General features: G+C 41.0%; 1 protein-coding gene across 1 annotated transcript in view; it reads right to left on the reverse strand.

The window, feature by feature from the left end:
* CDHR3 (cadherin related family member 3) overlaps nucleotides 1–16417 on the reverse strand; it is a 102254-nt gene that overhangs the window by 66477 nt on the left and 19360 nt on the right. The gene's annotated exons all lie outside the window — the stretch shown is intronic.

The raw sequence follows: 16417 nt of genomic DNA on the forward strand, positions 1-16417 counted from the left end.
AGCAGGGCTGGAACAGGAAAGGGATTAGGAAATATAGATCTAGGAGTCATCTTCATGGAAATGATAACTAAACATATGGGAATCGATAAGGACTCCAAGAAACACTATGTAGAAAGAATAGAATGCAGGCTAGGCACAAAGTTAAGGTAAATGTCTTCCTTTTTGTTCCTTTCTACACATACACAGATACAGATACACACACACACACATACACACACCTATGGTATAATAGCTTTGGTATCTAATATCTCAAAGTTACTTTTTGGGATGTGAGGGCCAAAATTTGATATATGGAGCATTAATTGGGTGACTACCACAAATAATTTTTGCCACAGGGAAAAGGAAAAAAACAACTTTTTTGCAGATAAATTATATATACATGTGTGGTTATCTCTCTGTATATATATGCATTGTGTATATATATATATATGTGTGTGTGTATATACATATATACACATATGTATATATGTATGCATGTATTTGTTCCTAGCAATGTTTTACTAGCCTAGGAAATTTTCTTCAGTCTCACCTCCACTAATGAAATCCCCCTGACAATAAATTTAGCAAGAGTGTACAGTGATGGCCTAGAGGAAGAGAGCTAAGGGTGCAGAATTTTGTTTTCAGAGCTGTAACTAGGCTGGGCTAACTGGGGCTTTGCCCCAGGGCACCAAAACTTAGAGGTTTCTGACAGCACTTACACTTCTTCAGCAGGTGGAAATAGCTGAGTTTAGCATGAAATTAGCAAGAATAATTACTTAAAATAGGAAGCTACCAGATGCTTCCACCCCTTGGTTGCCACATCCATGATGAATTCTCTCCACCTTCAATCAGGTACCAGACTCATTATGTCCTGAAGTTTCTACTTCCTCTCTTCCCTGACCTTTCTTCCATACTCACTGAATTTGTCTTAAAAAGTTGACTTGGGGGAAGCTAGGTGGCTCAGTGGATAAAGCACTGGCCTTGGATTCAGGAGGATCTGAGTTCAAATCCCACCTCAGGCACTTGATATGTACTAGCTGTGTGACCTTGGGCAAGTCACTCAACCCTCACTGATCCAACCAAAAAAAAAAAGTTGACTTGGAGGATGCATGTCATGTTGCTTGTCTTGCCTTATTTCATGAAGCTTGCCATAGGTGAAAAATGCTAACTAAGGATCTGTTTATTTTTTTATTGTCTAGCTCCCCCATACCTCAATTTGTTTTAGGCCAGACTTATTTTTTTCATCCTTGAATCTATTTGGCCATGTCAATGGAAATGGCCCCCTTTGTACCATGGGGGGGAAAAAGAGAATTAGCCAGACTCAAAATATTGTGTAGCATGGACATTTGCCAGTAAATCCGCATAGCTTTCTGAACATTCTGGCATTCTCCACTTTTAAAGGCTTGTTTAACCAAAGGATCTCCCCTGATATTCATTCTTCGAAAACAGAAATGAAATAGAATGGAAAGCAATCCCAGCCCCCTTCTTAGCCTGATACATTAACTGCAGTGGCTGAGAAAGTCGCTGAGTAATCAGATCAATTCCGTTAACAAATTCTTGTCAAATGGCCTCTCCAGTTTCCCCGCTGGGAATATTACTTTACCAGCCACCCAATGTTTCTACATTTGCAGTTCTTTATTATAGCTATGGTTTGCTCAGCTACTCAAAAGCTTCAGTTTGGGAGACAAAGAGTCAGCATTTCCTGCCCTGATCACCCTTCATTGGATAGTTTGGTCTCAGAGGGGAGGAGAGAGATAAAGTCGTGCCCCAGTTTCCTGAAATGTCAGGATCCCCAGAGGAGCCAGGCTCTCTCTATCTTCAAGTTTGGGCAAAAAGATCCTTCTTAGGACTCCAACTGCACGTTTCCATTTTAAAATCGAATGTCCCAATCCCATGTTTGTTTGTTTTTTTTATTTCTCACCTTAATCAGAACACTGCTTCTGTTTAGAGTGCTCTTTTTTCTTCTTCTCCAAAATAGGGTTGTTAAAGTTTGGAAATCTTGCAAGGGGGGGGGGGGGCATCTAGGTGGTGCAGTGGATAAAGCACCAGCCCTGGATTCAGGAGGACCTGAGTTCAAATCCAGCCTTAGACACTTGACACTAGCTGTGTGACCCTGGGCAAGTCATTTAACCCTCATTGCCTGGCAAAAAAGAAAAAAAAAAGGAAATCTTGCAACAGCCATCCTTCCTGCATAGTCCCCACCCTTATAATCCCGTCTTCCTAGACAGAAGAGGAGCCTTTTGGTGAAATGAAACTAAAGGAGAATCTTAAGGGCAGGGCACAATGCCACCTCAGTGTTTGTAAGAGATAAAATAGGAAATCTGGTCAAAGTTTTTCCATGTACCAGGCATTTGGAGAGAGTGAATTTCGAAGATTTCAGTGAAAATATTCATTGTGTCATAGGGTGCAGAGCACCCCAGAAATTCTCTGGGGCACATCAAGGAACCTTCTCCTTGAGAAACTAAACCAGAGGACAGATAACACCTAGAAGAGATAAGCTGAACCAAATCGGACAGAGCTAGCTTGGGATTCCTACCCTACATTCTGGTCTCCCTTACCCTGGGGAGATAAATTTGGGTGTGGCTGTGGCCTTTGTGTCCTGAAGAGGGATCCGTAGCCACCCCTCACCCAATTCCCCCAGCTACCACCAGTGGGGGATGGTCCACCCTCACTCCACAGGCAGATGGTCCATCCCCATCAGGCCTCTATAAAAGTACTTTCCAGTCTCCTGTTCGAGGAGATTTGGTACCTCTGAGCCATGTGCTTTATGCCAATCTCCCCATGAAAAATCCAAGGATTTCTTTCATGGTTTCCCTCCCCCCACCCTTCCCTTCCCTTGTTCCTAAATAAACTACCACCTTATTATAACCACTTTTGTGTGCAAGAGGGTGTAATTCTTTAAAGAGGAATTCCCAAGAACCTCATCCCCTAACCCAACCCGTACCCCATTTCCCACCATATCAATTGGATCCCATGGCCTGAGATGCTACAAGAAAGGCAACTCAAGAAGAAGAGGAGGCTCTGGAGAAGGAAATTCTGCTGCCTTCATTAAAAATGATTGATGTGGAAGAAAAGAAGGTATCTAAAAAAGACCAATGTGCTTTCATTGAGAGATCAACAGCAGCTCAGATTTTGAAAAGACATGTACATACTAAAGTAACTGTTTTTAAAGCATTGTAGGGAGCGGCTAGGTGGCGCAGTGGATAAAGCACTGGCCCTGGATTCAGGAGTACCTGAGTTCAAATCCGGCCTCAGACACTTGATATTTACTAGCTGTGTGACCCTGGGCAAGTCACTTAACCCCCATTGCCCCGGAAAAAAAAAAAGCATTGTAAACAAAATGGATAGGGGAGCAGGGAGAGGAAGGGAACAAGCATTTATTAAGTGCCTACTATGTGCCAGGTGTTTTATTACAAATCTCTCCTTTGAGTCTTGCTATAACCCTGAGAGGTAGGTGCTATAATTATCCTCATTTTACAGATAAGGAAACTGAGACATACAGAAGAAAGCATCTTGCCCAGGGTCACACAGACAGAGGCCATATTTAAATTCAGGTCTTCCTGACTCAAGGCCCAATGGCTTCATCCACTGCTCCACCTAGACACTTCGGGCAAGAGGCCAGGGCAATGGCCTACTTAGGTTCCAGGATGGGTCTCTACAGTATTTAGAAATAACCTTGGGGATATGGGAGAAAAAGGTGGGAGGGAGAGAGGAGAGAGAAAAAAGAGTGCAGGGAGGGAGGATGAGAGGGGAGAGAGAGAAAATGAAAGGAAGGGAGGGAGGAAGAGAGAAAGAGAGGAGGGAGGGAGGGAGAAAGGAAAGAGGGAAGGGAGAGAAAGAGGGAAGAAGGAAGGAGAGGGAGGAGCGAAGGGAGGGAGGAATAGAGATAAGAAAGAATGGAGGAAGGGAAGAAGGGAGAGGAGGAGGAATACAGGAAAGGAGAAAAGAGAAGAAGGAATGAGGGAGGGAAAGATGGGAAGAAGAAGGAATGGGGAGGGAGGGAGGAACAAAAGAAGGAAAGAAGGAAAGAAAGAGGGAGAAAGATAAAGAAAAAAGGGAAGAAGAAAGAAAGAACATGTAAGCATCTTTTTAAATTACATGGAATAGATCAGTAGGAAGGCCAGAAGGAAATACCAACAAGTAGGAAATCTTTGAAAGTTCCACGTGGAATACATTGTTCCCGCAGAGAAAAGCCAGCTGCACATAGTGGAGATCCGTAGTTTCACACACAGTCCTCTTTCCCTGGTCTGCTTTGTGGATGGCAGGGCTCATTTTGTTTGGCATTTATTGAATTCAGAATAGAAAGAGACTTCTTTCTTTCTTTTTAAAGAAAGAACCTTTCTAGCTTTAGCAATTAGTCTCATTTGTCATAAGCATTTGAATTCAAGAAATGCTAGAGGAGACAGGATGGGGTATTGAAGTGACAGCTGAGAAGCCTTCAAAGGACTCCATCTCCCAAGAGGCCATGGGAAGGTCAAAATAGCAGGGCATAGGTCAAGGTAAACAGATGCCCTGATAACAACGCGTCCTCATTTTCAAAAAAGGGAAGAGAATGCAGCCTTCAAACTATGGGCCAGTGAGCTTAATTTAATTTCTGACAAACAAAAAACAACAAACCCTCAACTAGAATGTATTATTAGAGGGATAATTAATGAACATGAGGTCATAGGATCATAGATTTAGAGCTGGAAGAGACCTCAGGGACCACTGAGTCCAAACTCCTAATTTTATAAATGATCTAGAAAAGGAAGTGGTGATCACAAAGAATCAGCAGTTTCCTCAAGAACAGGTTAGAGTAGAAGACCCTTATTTCCCCTTTTGATAAGGTTACTAAATGGATAGATTCACAGTTAGGATTCAAATTCTGGTCCTCTGATGCTAAATATATTGTCCTTTTTCACCTTCCCACCGCAACTTCCTTGGGATCTACCAGGGAGGTTTGGAACTGAGCACTAAGAAAATGGTTTAAGATGATGTAATTTAATAGTTTATTAAATGCATTTCATGCTCAAAGTAACAGAAAAGTGCTTCTGATGTATTTAATACCACTAGGGTAACTTGTAGCTGGCTATAAATTAAAATAGACAGAGCTTGCCACAAATAGTGATAATCATCTGGAGAAACTCCTTCCTGAGATACTTTCTTTTTAGAGATAGCCTTGAAAACAGTGTAAACTGGTAACAAGGTATACCTTTTGTACTTAGAAATTAGGGTGCTCCTTTAGAGAAACTCCTATCTGGGATTCTTTCTTTTTAGAGATAGATTTTAAAACCGTTTAAGGTAGTAACAAGTTATAGCATTTGTACTTATACATCATTTTTTCAATACTTTCTTAAAAGGGCATAAGTTGCAAATCATAAGTACAAAGCAGTCAATTAATTTATGTGCCAGTGTCTAATAAATAAACAATATCTTCATTTAAAAATGTTTGAGGGGCAGCTAGGTGGTGCAGTGGATAGAGCACTGGCCCTGGAGTCAGGAGTACCTGAGTTCAAATCTGGCCTCAGACACTTAACACTTACTGGCTGTGTGACCCTGGGCAAGTCACTTAACCCCAATTGCCTCACTTTAAAAAAAATGTTTGAGTTAATATATTAAGTGGAACAGCCACGGTTTTCTCAATTATCCTTACCTGACCACTGTTGATCAGTTACTCCATTGAGATGCCATTAATCAGTCTCCTGGTGGCAGCTACCTTAGGTGAAGGCAGGGTGCTTGGGAGGCTTTTTTTTTAATTTCTAGAAAATGCTTTATACATTCAATCCCAACTAAAACACATCAGCCAATTATTCATAATAATGGGGAAGAGTGGTGGTATAGGTAAACCAAATTTAGCTAATCAGTAGTCACAGCTTTTGGCTTGGGGGATATGACTAGTTTTGTAGCACTGATATGGGTGTTACTTTAGGCTAATAATATTGGTTTGTATTCCTTGAGGGGCACTGCCTGGATGATGGATAGGGGTTGGGGGTGGGGAAGAAGGAGGATTAAAAATATATTGGGGATACGGGTAATCCAGAAAATAGATGATCTGCAAGAGGACCACTTGGAGAACTGGGGTTTTTTTCCTTCTCCCCACTTCCTTTTACCTCCACTTTCTTCTCTTTTTTGAGATCAAGAAAAAAATATTTTCCCCATAATCCCTTCTCATTTTTTTCCTCGTCCTTTTTTTCCCCTTTCTTTTCTCTCTCCTTCTTTGAAATAGCAGCCCTGGTTGCCAGGAAAAACTCCTCAGAGACTTTGAAGACATGAATCGGTTTCACAGCTGGAGACAGAGTGATTTACTATAGGAATTCCTCAATTAAAGTACTTTCTTTTCCGCTATGATTGGACCCTTCCATTAGGGCATGAACGCCTATTGTATAAGGTAAAATGTGTATTGTCCTCTCTTGCAGACAAAGGATTAAGACAGAGGAGCAATGGCCTTGTGAACTAGCTGGACTGGCAGGGGAGGCAAGAGAAAGAAAAGTGGGGGGGAGCAGTCACTCTTCCCTTCTTGCCCAACCGGTTTGTTTGTTTGTTGTTTGTTTTTATGTCTCCCTCTCTCCCTCCCTCCCACTTCCCTTGAGCTGGCAGTGAACCATAACTGGTCCTTCTTCCCTTCAGCCAAAGATAATTAAATCATAAACCTGAAATTCAGAGGCAAAAGAAAATCAAAATGTCAAGACCAGTTTTCAATCATATCATAGAGTCATAAAGGTGGAAGAGGCTTGTGTAATTACTTAGTTCAACTCCTTCATTTTACAGATGAAGAAACTGGGGTCCAGAGAGACCTACTCAGGTCATACTGCTAGTTAGTGACAGACTAGAACTCAGATCTCCTGACTTCTGACCCGCTTGACCACCCTCCTGGTGAAGTTGGTTTTGTTATTGCCAGTACTAAATCTAGGGCTTGAAGGGACTTTGGAGGACCTCTAATTATCAACCCTTGTTTTATGAATGAGGAAGAACACCATCTCTGGAGCCAGAGGAACTGTGTTCAAATATTGCCTTTGGTACTTAGCTGTGTGACCTTGGGGAAATCACTTCCCCTTTCTGGACTTCAGTTTCCCCAACAGTAAAAGGAAAAGATTGGACTGATAACCCTCTCAACTCTAGATGTATGACCTATGATGACATTTATTTGAGGAGGTAAAGCAATTTGCTTACTAAGGCCATACATATAATAAGTGTTAAAGGTGGGATTTGAACTCAATCCTCCCAAGCAGAGTCAGTATTCTTCATTCTTCTTAGATCCAGAAGACTTAAGTTTTAGTCCTGACTCTAATATTGACCAGTTGTATGGCCACTGTCAAGTCATTTAAACTCTCTGGGTTTAATTAATTTAGAGACTTTAATTTTTAATGAATTTTAATTAATCAATTTAGGAACTTTGTTTCTTTTTTATTTGTATTCCTAATGCTTAGCATGGTGGGTGGGTTTTTTAAGGGGGGAGGCAATAAGGATTAAGTGACTTGCCCAGGGTCACACAGTTAGTAAGTGTCTAAGGTAAAACTTGAACTCAGGTCTTCCTGACTCCAGGGCTGGTGCTCTATCCACTGCACCCATAGTGTTTGACACAAAGTGATGATCAGTAAATGCTTTTTGATTCATTCATTCATATATTCATTTTATCAATGGGGAGACATGCCCAGAAATATAAAAACAGAACAAAGTTACATAGCTAGTTAGTGGCAGAACTGAAATTATAATCCTGGCCTTCCAATATTCCATTCTTCTTTCTACTACATCATGATGAAAAGATCAAAGGTTTATGAAGGTTGACTAGTAGGTACCAGATGGTCATATACCTCCCCCTTTATTATAAAAAAGGATAGAAAGACAGTATCAATCAGTCAATGAGCACTAGTTAAATGTCTGCTATTTGTCAAACACTACATTAGGTGCTGGGGATACAAAGAAAGCAGTGCCTTTAAGGGGCTTGTGTCCTGTTGGCCAGACAAGATATATGCATATATTCAAAAGAGATACAAGTTGATTTTGTAAGGAGAGGTGCTGGAAACTAATGGGGATCAGGAAAAAGCTCATGGAAAAGATGAATCTCAGTCAGGTATTTATTAAGTGACTAGCACATGTCCAACACTGTGCTATATGCAAACTGAGCTGATCTTTGAAAGATGTTAGTGATTCTAAAAGGGGGCAGTGAGTAGGGGATGAGAGACAGTGCAAAGGCACTGAGTGAGAATATAATAGTTGAGATGGAATATAATGTATAAGGAACAAGAAAGCCAGTTTGGCTGGTTCAAAGTCTACTTGAAAGGGAGCAGCTAGGCAGTGTGGTGGGACTCTGGGTAAGTCACTTAATCCTGATTGCCTCAAACAACAACAACAACAACACCCAAAAAGTAATAGAGAGCCACTGGAGTCTATTGAGCTGTTAGCCTGTCAACAAGACTTTATTAAGCATTAAATATGTGCCCCACACTGTGCTAAGCAGCAAGGATACAAAGAAAGGCAAAACCAGTTCCTGCCCTCAAGAAGCATAGGCAGTAATGGGGGAGACTGGATATGTGAAAGACACGGAGTAGTTGGAAGGCATTAGGAGAGAGGAAGGCATTGGCAGCTGAGAGGGCAGGGAAAGACGTCTTGCAGAAGGCAGGACTTGAGCTGTCTTGAAGGAAGCCAGCAAAATCAAGGAGCAGAGCTAAGGGGGCAGAGCCTTTGAGGAATGGGGAATGTGGTGAGTGCAAAGAAACAGAAAGGAGAGACAAAGGAAATGCAAGTAGACACATGGGCCTTGATTGTAGGATGCATGGAGGGAAATGAGGTATAGGAAGACTGGAAAGGTAGGATGGGGCCGGGTTATGAAGTTCTCTGAGCACTAATTATGTTGTTTCAACACATAGTCAGGACTATGCTTTAGGAACATCACTTTGGGCAGCTAAGTGGAGAAATAATTGGAGCAGAGAGAGATCTGAAGCAGGGAGACCAGTTAGAAGACCATTGCAGGGGCAGCTAGGTGGCGCAGTGAATAGAGCACCAGCCCTGGAGTCAGGAGGACCTGAGTTCAAATCTGGCCTCAGACACTTAACACTTACTAGCTGTGTGACCTTGGGCAAGTCACTTAACCTCAACTGCCTCACTTTAAAAAACAGAAGAAGAAAAAGAAAACCATTGCAATAATCCTTGCAAGAGGTTACAAGGGCCTGTACTAGGTCTGGGACTGTGTGAATGGAGAGAAATGGACTAACATGCTGACACCTGTGCTTTAGGAATTTCACTTTGGCAACTGTGTGGAGGATGAATTGAAGAGGGGAGAGACTTGAAGCAAGGAGACCAACTAGGAGGCTATTGAAAGAGTTCAAGTGAGAGGTCACAGGATGATATATGAAAACCTAGAAGGACTTCAAAGGCCATCCAGTGCAAGTCCTTCACTTTATACATGAGGAAACACAGCAAGGTTAAGTCACTTGCCCAAGCTCATAGAGGCAGTCAATATTAGATGTAGGATTGGAACCCAGATTCTTTGACTTCAGAATCAGTTTTCTTTCTACTGTACCAAGATGGTGATAGTGTGAGTGTAATGAGGAGGATGGATATGAGAGATGATGTGGAGGTAGAATGGCAAAGACTTGGCAAGTGATGGGATATGAAGGGTTGGGGAAAGTGAAGAATCAAAGATGAACCTGGATGGCTGGAAAGATGGTGGTACTATCTAAAGAAATTAGGATGTAGGGAAGAAGGAGGAAGAAAATGAGGTGCTTTAGAAATGCTCAGCTTGCAATATCTATAGAACATGCAGTTATATATATGTATATATAGTCGAGGGGCAGCTAGGTGATGCATTGGATAAAGCACTGGCCTTGGATTCAGGAGGACCTGAGTTCAAATCCAGCCTATGACACTTGACACTTACTAGCTGTGTGACCCTGGGCAAGTCACTTAACCCTCATTGCCCCACAAAACAACAACAAAAACCCAACAAAACGAGCAAACAAGTAAAAAGCCCAAATATATACATATATATGTATATGTGTATATATATTATATATATATGTATTATATATATGTGTATATATATACATACACACATGCATATACATACATACATATGGATAGATAGATAGATAGGTAGGTAGATAGATAGATAGATAGATAGATAGATAGATAGATAGATAGATAGATAGATAGATAGATAGATATAGGACAACTGGCACTGCAGGGCAGGAGCTGAGAAGAAATTATGGATGGGTATATAGATCTGGGAATCACCTATGTAGAGATAGTGCTTATATCTGAAGTCATCAGGAGAGGAGGGAGAGAGAGAGAGAGAGAGGTGGGGGGGGGAGGGATCAGGACAAAGCCTTGAAATATACCTACAGTTGGGGGGTGGGGTGGTATAGTAATGATGACACAGCATGAGAAACTGAGAAGGCACAGACAGGCAGGATAACTATGAGAAAGCAAAACATTCTAGAAATTAGAGCATTTCCAGGAGAGGACAGGACAGGACAGGAGAGGAAGTAGGATGATGACTGAGAAGGGCCATGAGGTTTGGCCATTAAGAGATCATTGAGGGGGCAGCTAGGTGGCACAGTGATTAGAGCACTGGCCCTGGAGTCAGGAGTACCAGTGTTCAAATCCGGCCTCAGACATTTGACACTTACTAGCTGTGTGACCCTGGGCAAGTCACTTAAAACCCCAATTGCCTCACCAAAAAGAGAAAGAGAGAGAGATCACTGATAACTTTGGAGTGAGTAGTTAAATCAGAAGCCAGATTTCAAAGCTGTGAAAAATGAGTGAGATGTGAGGAAGTGGAGGCACTGAATACAAACAACTTTTTTCTAAGTTTAGCTGAAAAAGGAAAGAAAGACATAGGGTGATAGCTTAAGGGAATGGAAAGGTCCAGAGAGGGTTTTTTCCTTTAAGAATGGGGGAAGGAGGAAAAGAAATTTATTCAATAATTTTATATATTTAAAAGGAATAGCAAGTTGTGCATAACTGATTTGCAGTTTCATGTAAAATTATTTTTTATGCTGTTATGGAAATGGTTACTTTATTCTATAAAGTAAAACTTAAATTAAATTTAAATAAAAGAATAGGGGAACCCTGGGAATGTTTGTAGGTAGCTGGGAAGGAAGCAGTAAATGGGAAGAGATTAAAAATGGGGGTGTGGGGGAAGATTATGAGCAAAATCTTCTAGAAGGAGATGGGAATGGTCTCGATCACTTGATCAAGAGTACAAGTCAAGGAGCTGGTCTTGGTAAGGAGAAGGATGACCTTTTCAACAGAAACTAGAGTGATGGAGAATAGAATGGGAGGAATAATATCAAGGATTAATGGGATCCAGAGGAGGATCCAGAGTAGTTTTCACAAAATTTGCTATGTCTCTTAGTATATTCTTTTTTTTCCCTTTCTTTCTTTTTATTTTTTGCAGGGCAATGGGGGTTAAGTGACTTGCCCAGGGTCACACAGCTAGCAAGTGTTGAGTGTCTGAGGTCGGAATTGAACTCAGGTCCTCCTGAATCCAAGGTCGGTGCTTTATCCACTGCGCCACCCAGCTGCCCCTCTCTTAGTATATTCTTAAGGCAGTGTTCCAGAGACCATAGTTATATTCTTAGCAGCCCTTTGTTCTTCAGCCTTCTTTGCTTTTCACCGGCTAAATAAGCTGTACTGAGCTTCTCAAAGTGAATGATTTATTTCTATCTGCTGGGATTTCAAAGAGAAGTCTCCAGAGAGTGATAATACTTTAGGGTAAGACCCTTAGTGTGTGTTTGTATTTCAGAACTGTTCATCGTAGACCCTCAGGAATAAACGTTTAACCACAGACATTGATTTAGCACCTACTATGGGATAGGCAGCCTGGTGTGATGGAGAGAGGGCTGACCAGGAAGCCAGGAAGACCTCAGTTCAATCCCACCTCTGACACACACTGGCTGGGTGACCCTGGGCAAGTCAAATCACTTCACAATGCTATGGGTGACTCTCTAAGACTTCAATAGAAGGTGCTGGCATTCATTAACAGATAGTTTCCTCACCTGGGAAGAGTTCCCTATACCCTTAAAACCACAAATTTAGCCCTTATGAACAGAGTACTATACTGCTTGCTAGAAAGATAGAAATTGTGACTGAGACACAATCCCTGATATCATGCATCTTATGATCTAATGACAGGATAAGATACAAACATAGATAACTGTCATATATGATGTCACATGATAACTGCATTAGAGAGAAGGAAATAGGATCATAAACCAGTCCTTAGAGATTATCTAGCCTAATCCCTCCTCCTCACCCTTTCCCTCCCCTCCATTTAGTCAGTCAGTTGATAAGCATTTATTAAGCACCTACTATGTGCCAAGCAGGATAGAGAAAAAGGCAAAAGATAGTCCCTGCCCTTAAGCTCACAGTCAAATGGGAGAGGCAACTTGCAAGCAACTGTGTACAAATAAACTATGATACAGAATAAATAAGAAACAATCAACAGAGACACTAGAATACACTAAGGCCTAAAGAGACTGGGTGATTAGTAAGTAATAGAGATGAGATTTGAACCCAGGCTCTGTGACTCCAGATGCAGGTGTTTGTTTTTTTCCTACTGCACATCACTGCTCTCTGAGTGAGGCCACCTCGGCAGATCTGAGAATAGTTTAGAGATGCTGCTGGCAGAAGAGGAAAAGGATTTAGGATATTTTTCAATTCCCTCCACAAGAAAGTAAAAGCATTGGACTGAAGGCTCTCTGAGATTCCCTTTTAGCCCTGACACTCTGTGATTTCTTTATCACTGGCACAGCATGTTTGTTTTTACCTAAGAGTCATAAGTACAGGCCCTCTCTAAAAGGGAAACAGGAGATGCTTTTCTGTAGAAACTAGGGAGCCACAGAATCTTGAAAATTCAGGTGTTTCACACCTTACATTTCCATCCACGGTCAATCCAACCACCAGACCCAAACATTGCCACTGTTGGGAAAACTATAATCAAAAACCTCCATGCCTGTGTTTTATTGCTACACTTTTACAAGTTTCATAAAACTTTGATCTCCAGGGTAGGAGTCAAGGGGGAAGTTATGGGCTAGAACAAGTTCTGAAGCCTGATGCAAGAACTCTTATTTTGGGGTTGATTCCTTTATTCAGCCCATGGCGTTGTGCCAAGTTGGGTGTGGGATCTGAGGGCAAACTACATGGCATGCTTCCTTCTCCCTGCCTTTTTCCTTCATTTTATTGCAGCAAATAAAGTTAGAAATTAATATCAGGGCCTGCCTGGAAAGGGAGTGGGAGAAAAGCCCCATGGACAGATGGAGAAGAGGAAAAAAAGCAAAAAAACCCCTATTTTGCTTTGAAGATCAAGGTAGGGTTTAAAGGCTGATTATATGCATAAATGAGTTTTTAAAAAACTTATCTTTATTGACATGTTTTGGTTTTGTATCACACATTCATTTATTTACTTATTTGTTCAATTATCTATTTATCTATCTAATCTCTTTATTTATTCATTCATTTATTTGTTTGTTTGTTTGCATGAGGCAATGGGGCTTAAGTGACTTGTTCAGGATCACACAGCTAGTAAGTATCAAGTGTCTGAGTCCAGATTTGAACTCAGGTCCTCCTGAATCCAGGACCAGTGCTTTATTCACTGTCCACCTAGCTGCTCCTCTAACTGCCATTTTATTTCTAAAAATGTTCTTCCCCATTAAGTGCTCAGCATGGAATCAAGAAGCCCTAAATTCCAAAATGGCCACTTACTAGCTGTTTATCAACTGATTGATTTTAAAAAAGAGGAACAGGGGGCAGCTAGGTGGCACAGTGGATTCAGGAGGACCTAAGTTCAAATCCGGCCTCAGATATTTGACACTTACTGGCTGTGTGACTCTGGGCAAGTCACTTAACCCCAATTGCCTCACCAAAAAAAAAAAAAAAGGAACAATAATAACAACAATAGCACCTACTATGTGCTGGGCATTATGCTAAACAGTTTACAAATATTTTTTCATTTGATCTTCACAACAGCCCTGGGAGGTAAGTGCTATTATTATCTTCATTTTATAGATATGGAAACTGAGGCAAACAGAGGTTGACTTCCTCCAGGGTCATACAGCTAGTAAGTGACCATTTTTGAATTCAGGGCTTCCTGATCCAATGCTGGGCACTCTATCCACTGTGCTAGCTTGCTGGAAAAAGGTTCAACAAAACCAACTAACACATCAGCCAAGTATTGAGAAAATGTTTGCACCCATAGTGCCCCAACTCTTCAAAGAAGGGAGAGAGGTGTATATATATATATTTTTCAACTCTTTGGGGGTCCAGGCTTGGTTATTTGCATTTGTGGCTTTGGCAAGGGATAAAACTAGGATGTGTGATCAAAGGACACGAACAATCAATTCTCTAAAGAAGAATGGTAAATAAACTATTAACAATCAGATGAAAGAATGTTCCAAATCACTAATAATTTGTACAGCACAAGTGGAAGAAACCCAGAAGTTTTACTGCATGCCCAGCAAATTGGCAAAGATGACAATAAATGAAAATAGTAAACGTTAGAGAGGTTGTAGAAAGACAAGCAGGCTAATTCGTCATTAGTGGAGCTCTAAATTGATACAACCATTCTAGCATACAATTTGGAATTACACAAATAAATGACTAAAAAGCCCATATCCTCTGATCCATCATATACCTCAAGACCATTAACAAGAAGAAAGGTTCTAATGTGGGGATGGATTTAATTGATCAAATTTGTGAGGTGTCCCAAAGAATTACAAGACTCAGTGACTCAGTTTCCCAGGTTGTGTGGGGTTTTTTCAGGGCAATGAGGGTTAAGTGACTTGCCCAGGGTCACACAGCTAGTAAGTGTTAAGTGTCTGAGGCCGGATTTGAACTCAGGTACTCCTGACTCCAGGGCCGGTGCTTTATCCATTGCACCACCTAGCTGCCTCCCAAGTTTTATGAAATACTGTGAGGCCACAGGGAGACACAAAGGAGATAAGTGTCTTGAATAGGGAGATGAAAATGGTTATATTTATAGTAAGAAAAGTAGGTTATCTCCTCATTATCTTAATCTCCTCTTTGTGGGAGGTCCATGGGAGGTTCACATCCCATTTTGGACTTCCTGTGGTCCTAAGACAACCTCCAAGGTGGGTACCTTTTTCCCCAGTGGTGTGTTTTGGGGGTTTGCACATCATAAGGTGAACCTAAGGATACATCTGGTCCTTTCTGTGCATGTTCCTAAAGACATGCTAAAACTTATCAGAGCCAGAGGGTCCCCGTGCTTTTGATATCTCTTTACTTAAGATCTGGTTTCTAGGTGTCCTGTCATTTAGGAATATTGATGGCTATTAATGGTTAATGGTCCCTGGTTACTGTCTCTGTGGATGGTGTTGGTTGATAGGGACTTGAACACTCTTGGTTGCAGTACTGTTGATAAGAATAAAAACCCTAATTTCTCTGTTAACCCTTTAGGTAGTATTGATCTTAGGTTATCTGTTAATCCCTTTTAGCTATAGTTGATAGGTTATCTATTAGCCCCTTTTGGAGCCCAGATCTTCGGTTGTCTGTTAACCCCTTTTAGCCTCCTCCATCAGTTCCACATCTATTAAAATAGCACTTTGTGTGGTAGCAAAAAACTGAAACCATGGCAGATGCCCATTGATTGGGGAATGGCTAAACAAATTCTGGTAGACAAATATAATGCAGCAATTGCTGTGCTATGAGAAATTATGATTATGTTATATATGAAGAAGCATGGGAAGACTTATATGAGCTGATGCAAAATGAAGTAAACAGAGCCAAGTGAATAATAGACACAATGACTACAACATGGTAATAGAAATAACCACAAAATAATCAAAACTTTATATTGTGAAATTATAAAGGACAAGCTTGGCCCTAAAGAAGAAAGGAATATTTATTAAATAGGAATTAGAGTAATTAGTGTTTTGTTCTCCTAATGGGTACCTGAGATTAGATTCACTAAAGGAATAGAAGTTTTTATTGGTGGTTCTGGACAGAAAGGCACTTTGGGATCTTGGGAAACCATGGAGAGACAGGAAATCTGAGTAAGATGCAATGAGGGAATTTGGAAACTCAACACAGCTGGAAAACTCATTGAATAAAGAGCTGAACTTGAATCAGAAAACAAATTTGAATCAGGTTCTGCGATATATTACCTATATGATCTTGGGTATGTAATTTAACCTCTGGAGGCCTCAATTTCCTCTCATAATTTCCTCCTTGCTAGAGCTAGACCCATTAGTTTTTAAGTAGGGGAGATGATGTTAGGAAGTAAGCAGAGGGACACAGAAAGAGGGTGCTGGGTTCCAAGACACATTTTGTCTGCTGCAAAATCTCACCTGAGGTCATCCTTGCTCAGCCTGGTATTGAAAACTGAAGATCAGATTCTGATCTTTTATTTTTTAATTCCCAACTTTGCACCATAAAGTATATTTTCCCCATTTCCAAAGCCCAAAGTCATCCTATGGAAACACTGGATATCAGGTTCATACAT

This window comes from Dromiciops gliroides, chromosome 5 (assembly GCF_019393635.1).
Source record: "Dromiciops gliroides isolate mDroGli1 chromosome 5, mDroGli1.pri, whole genome shotgun sequence".
NCBI lineage: Eukaryota > Metazoa > Chordata > Mammalia > Microbiotheria > Microbiotheriidae > Dromiciops > Dromiciops gliroides.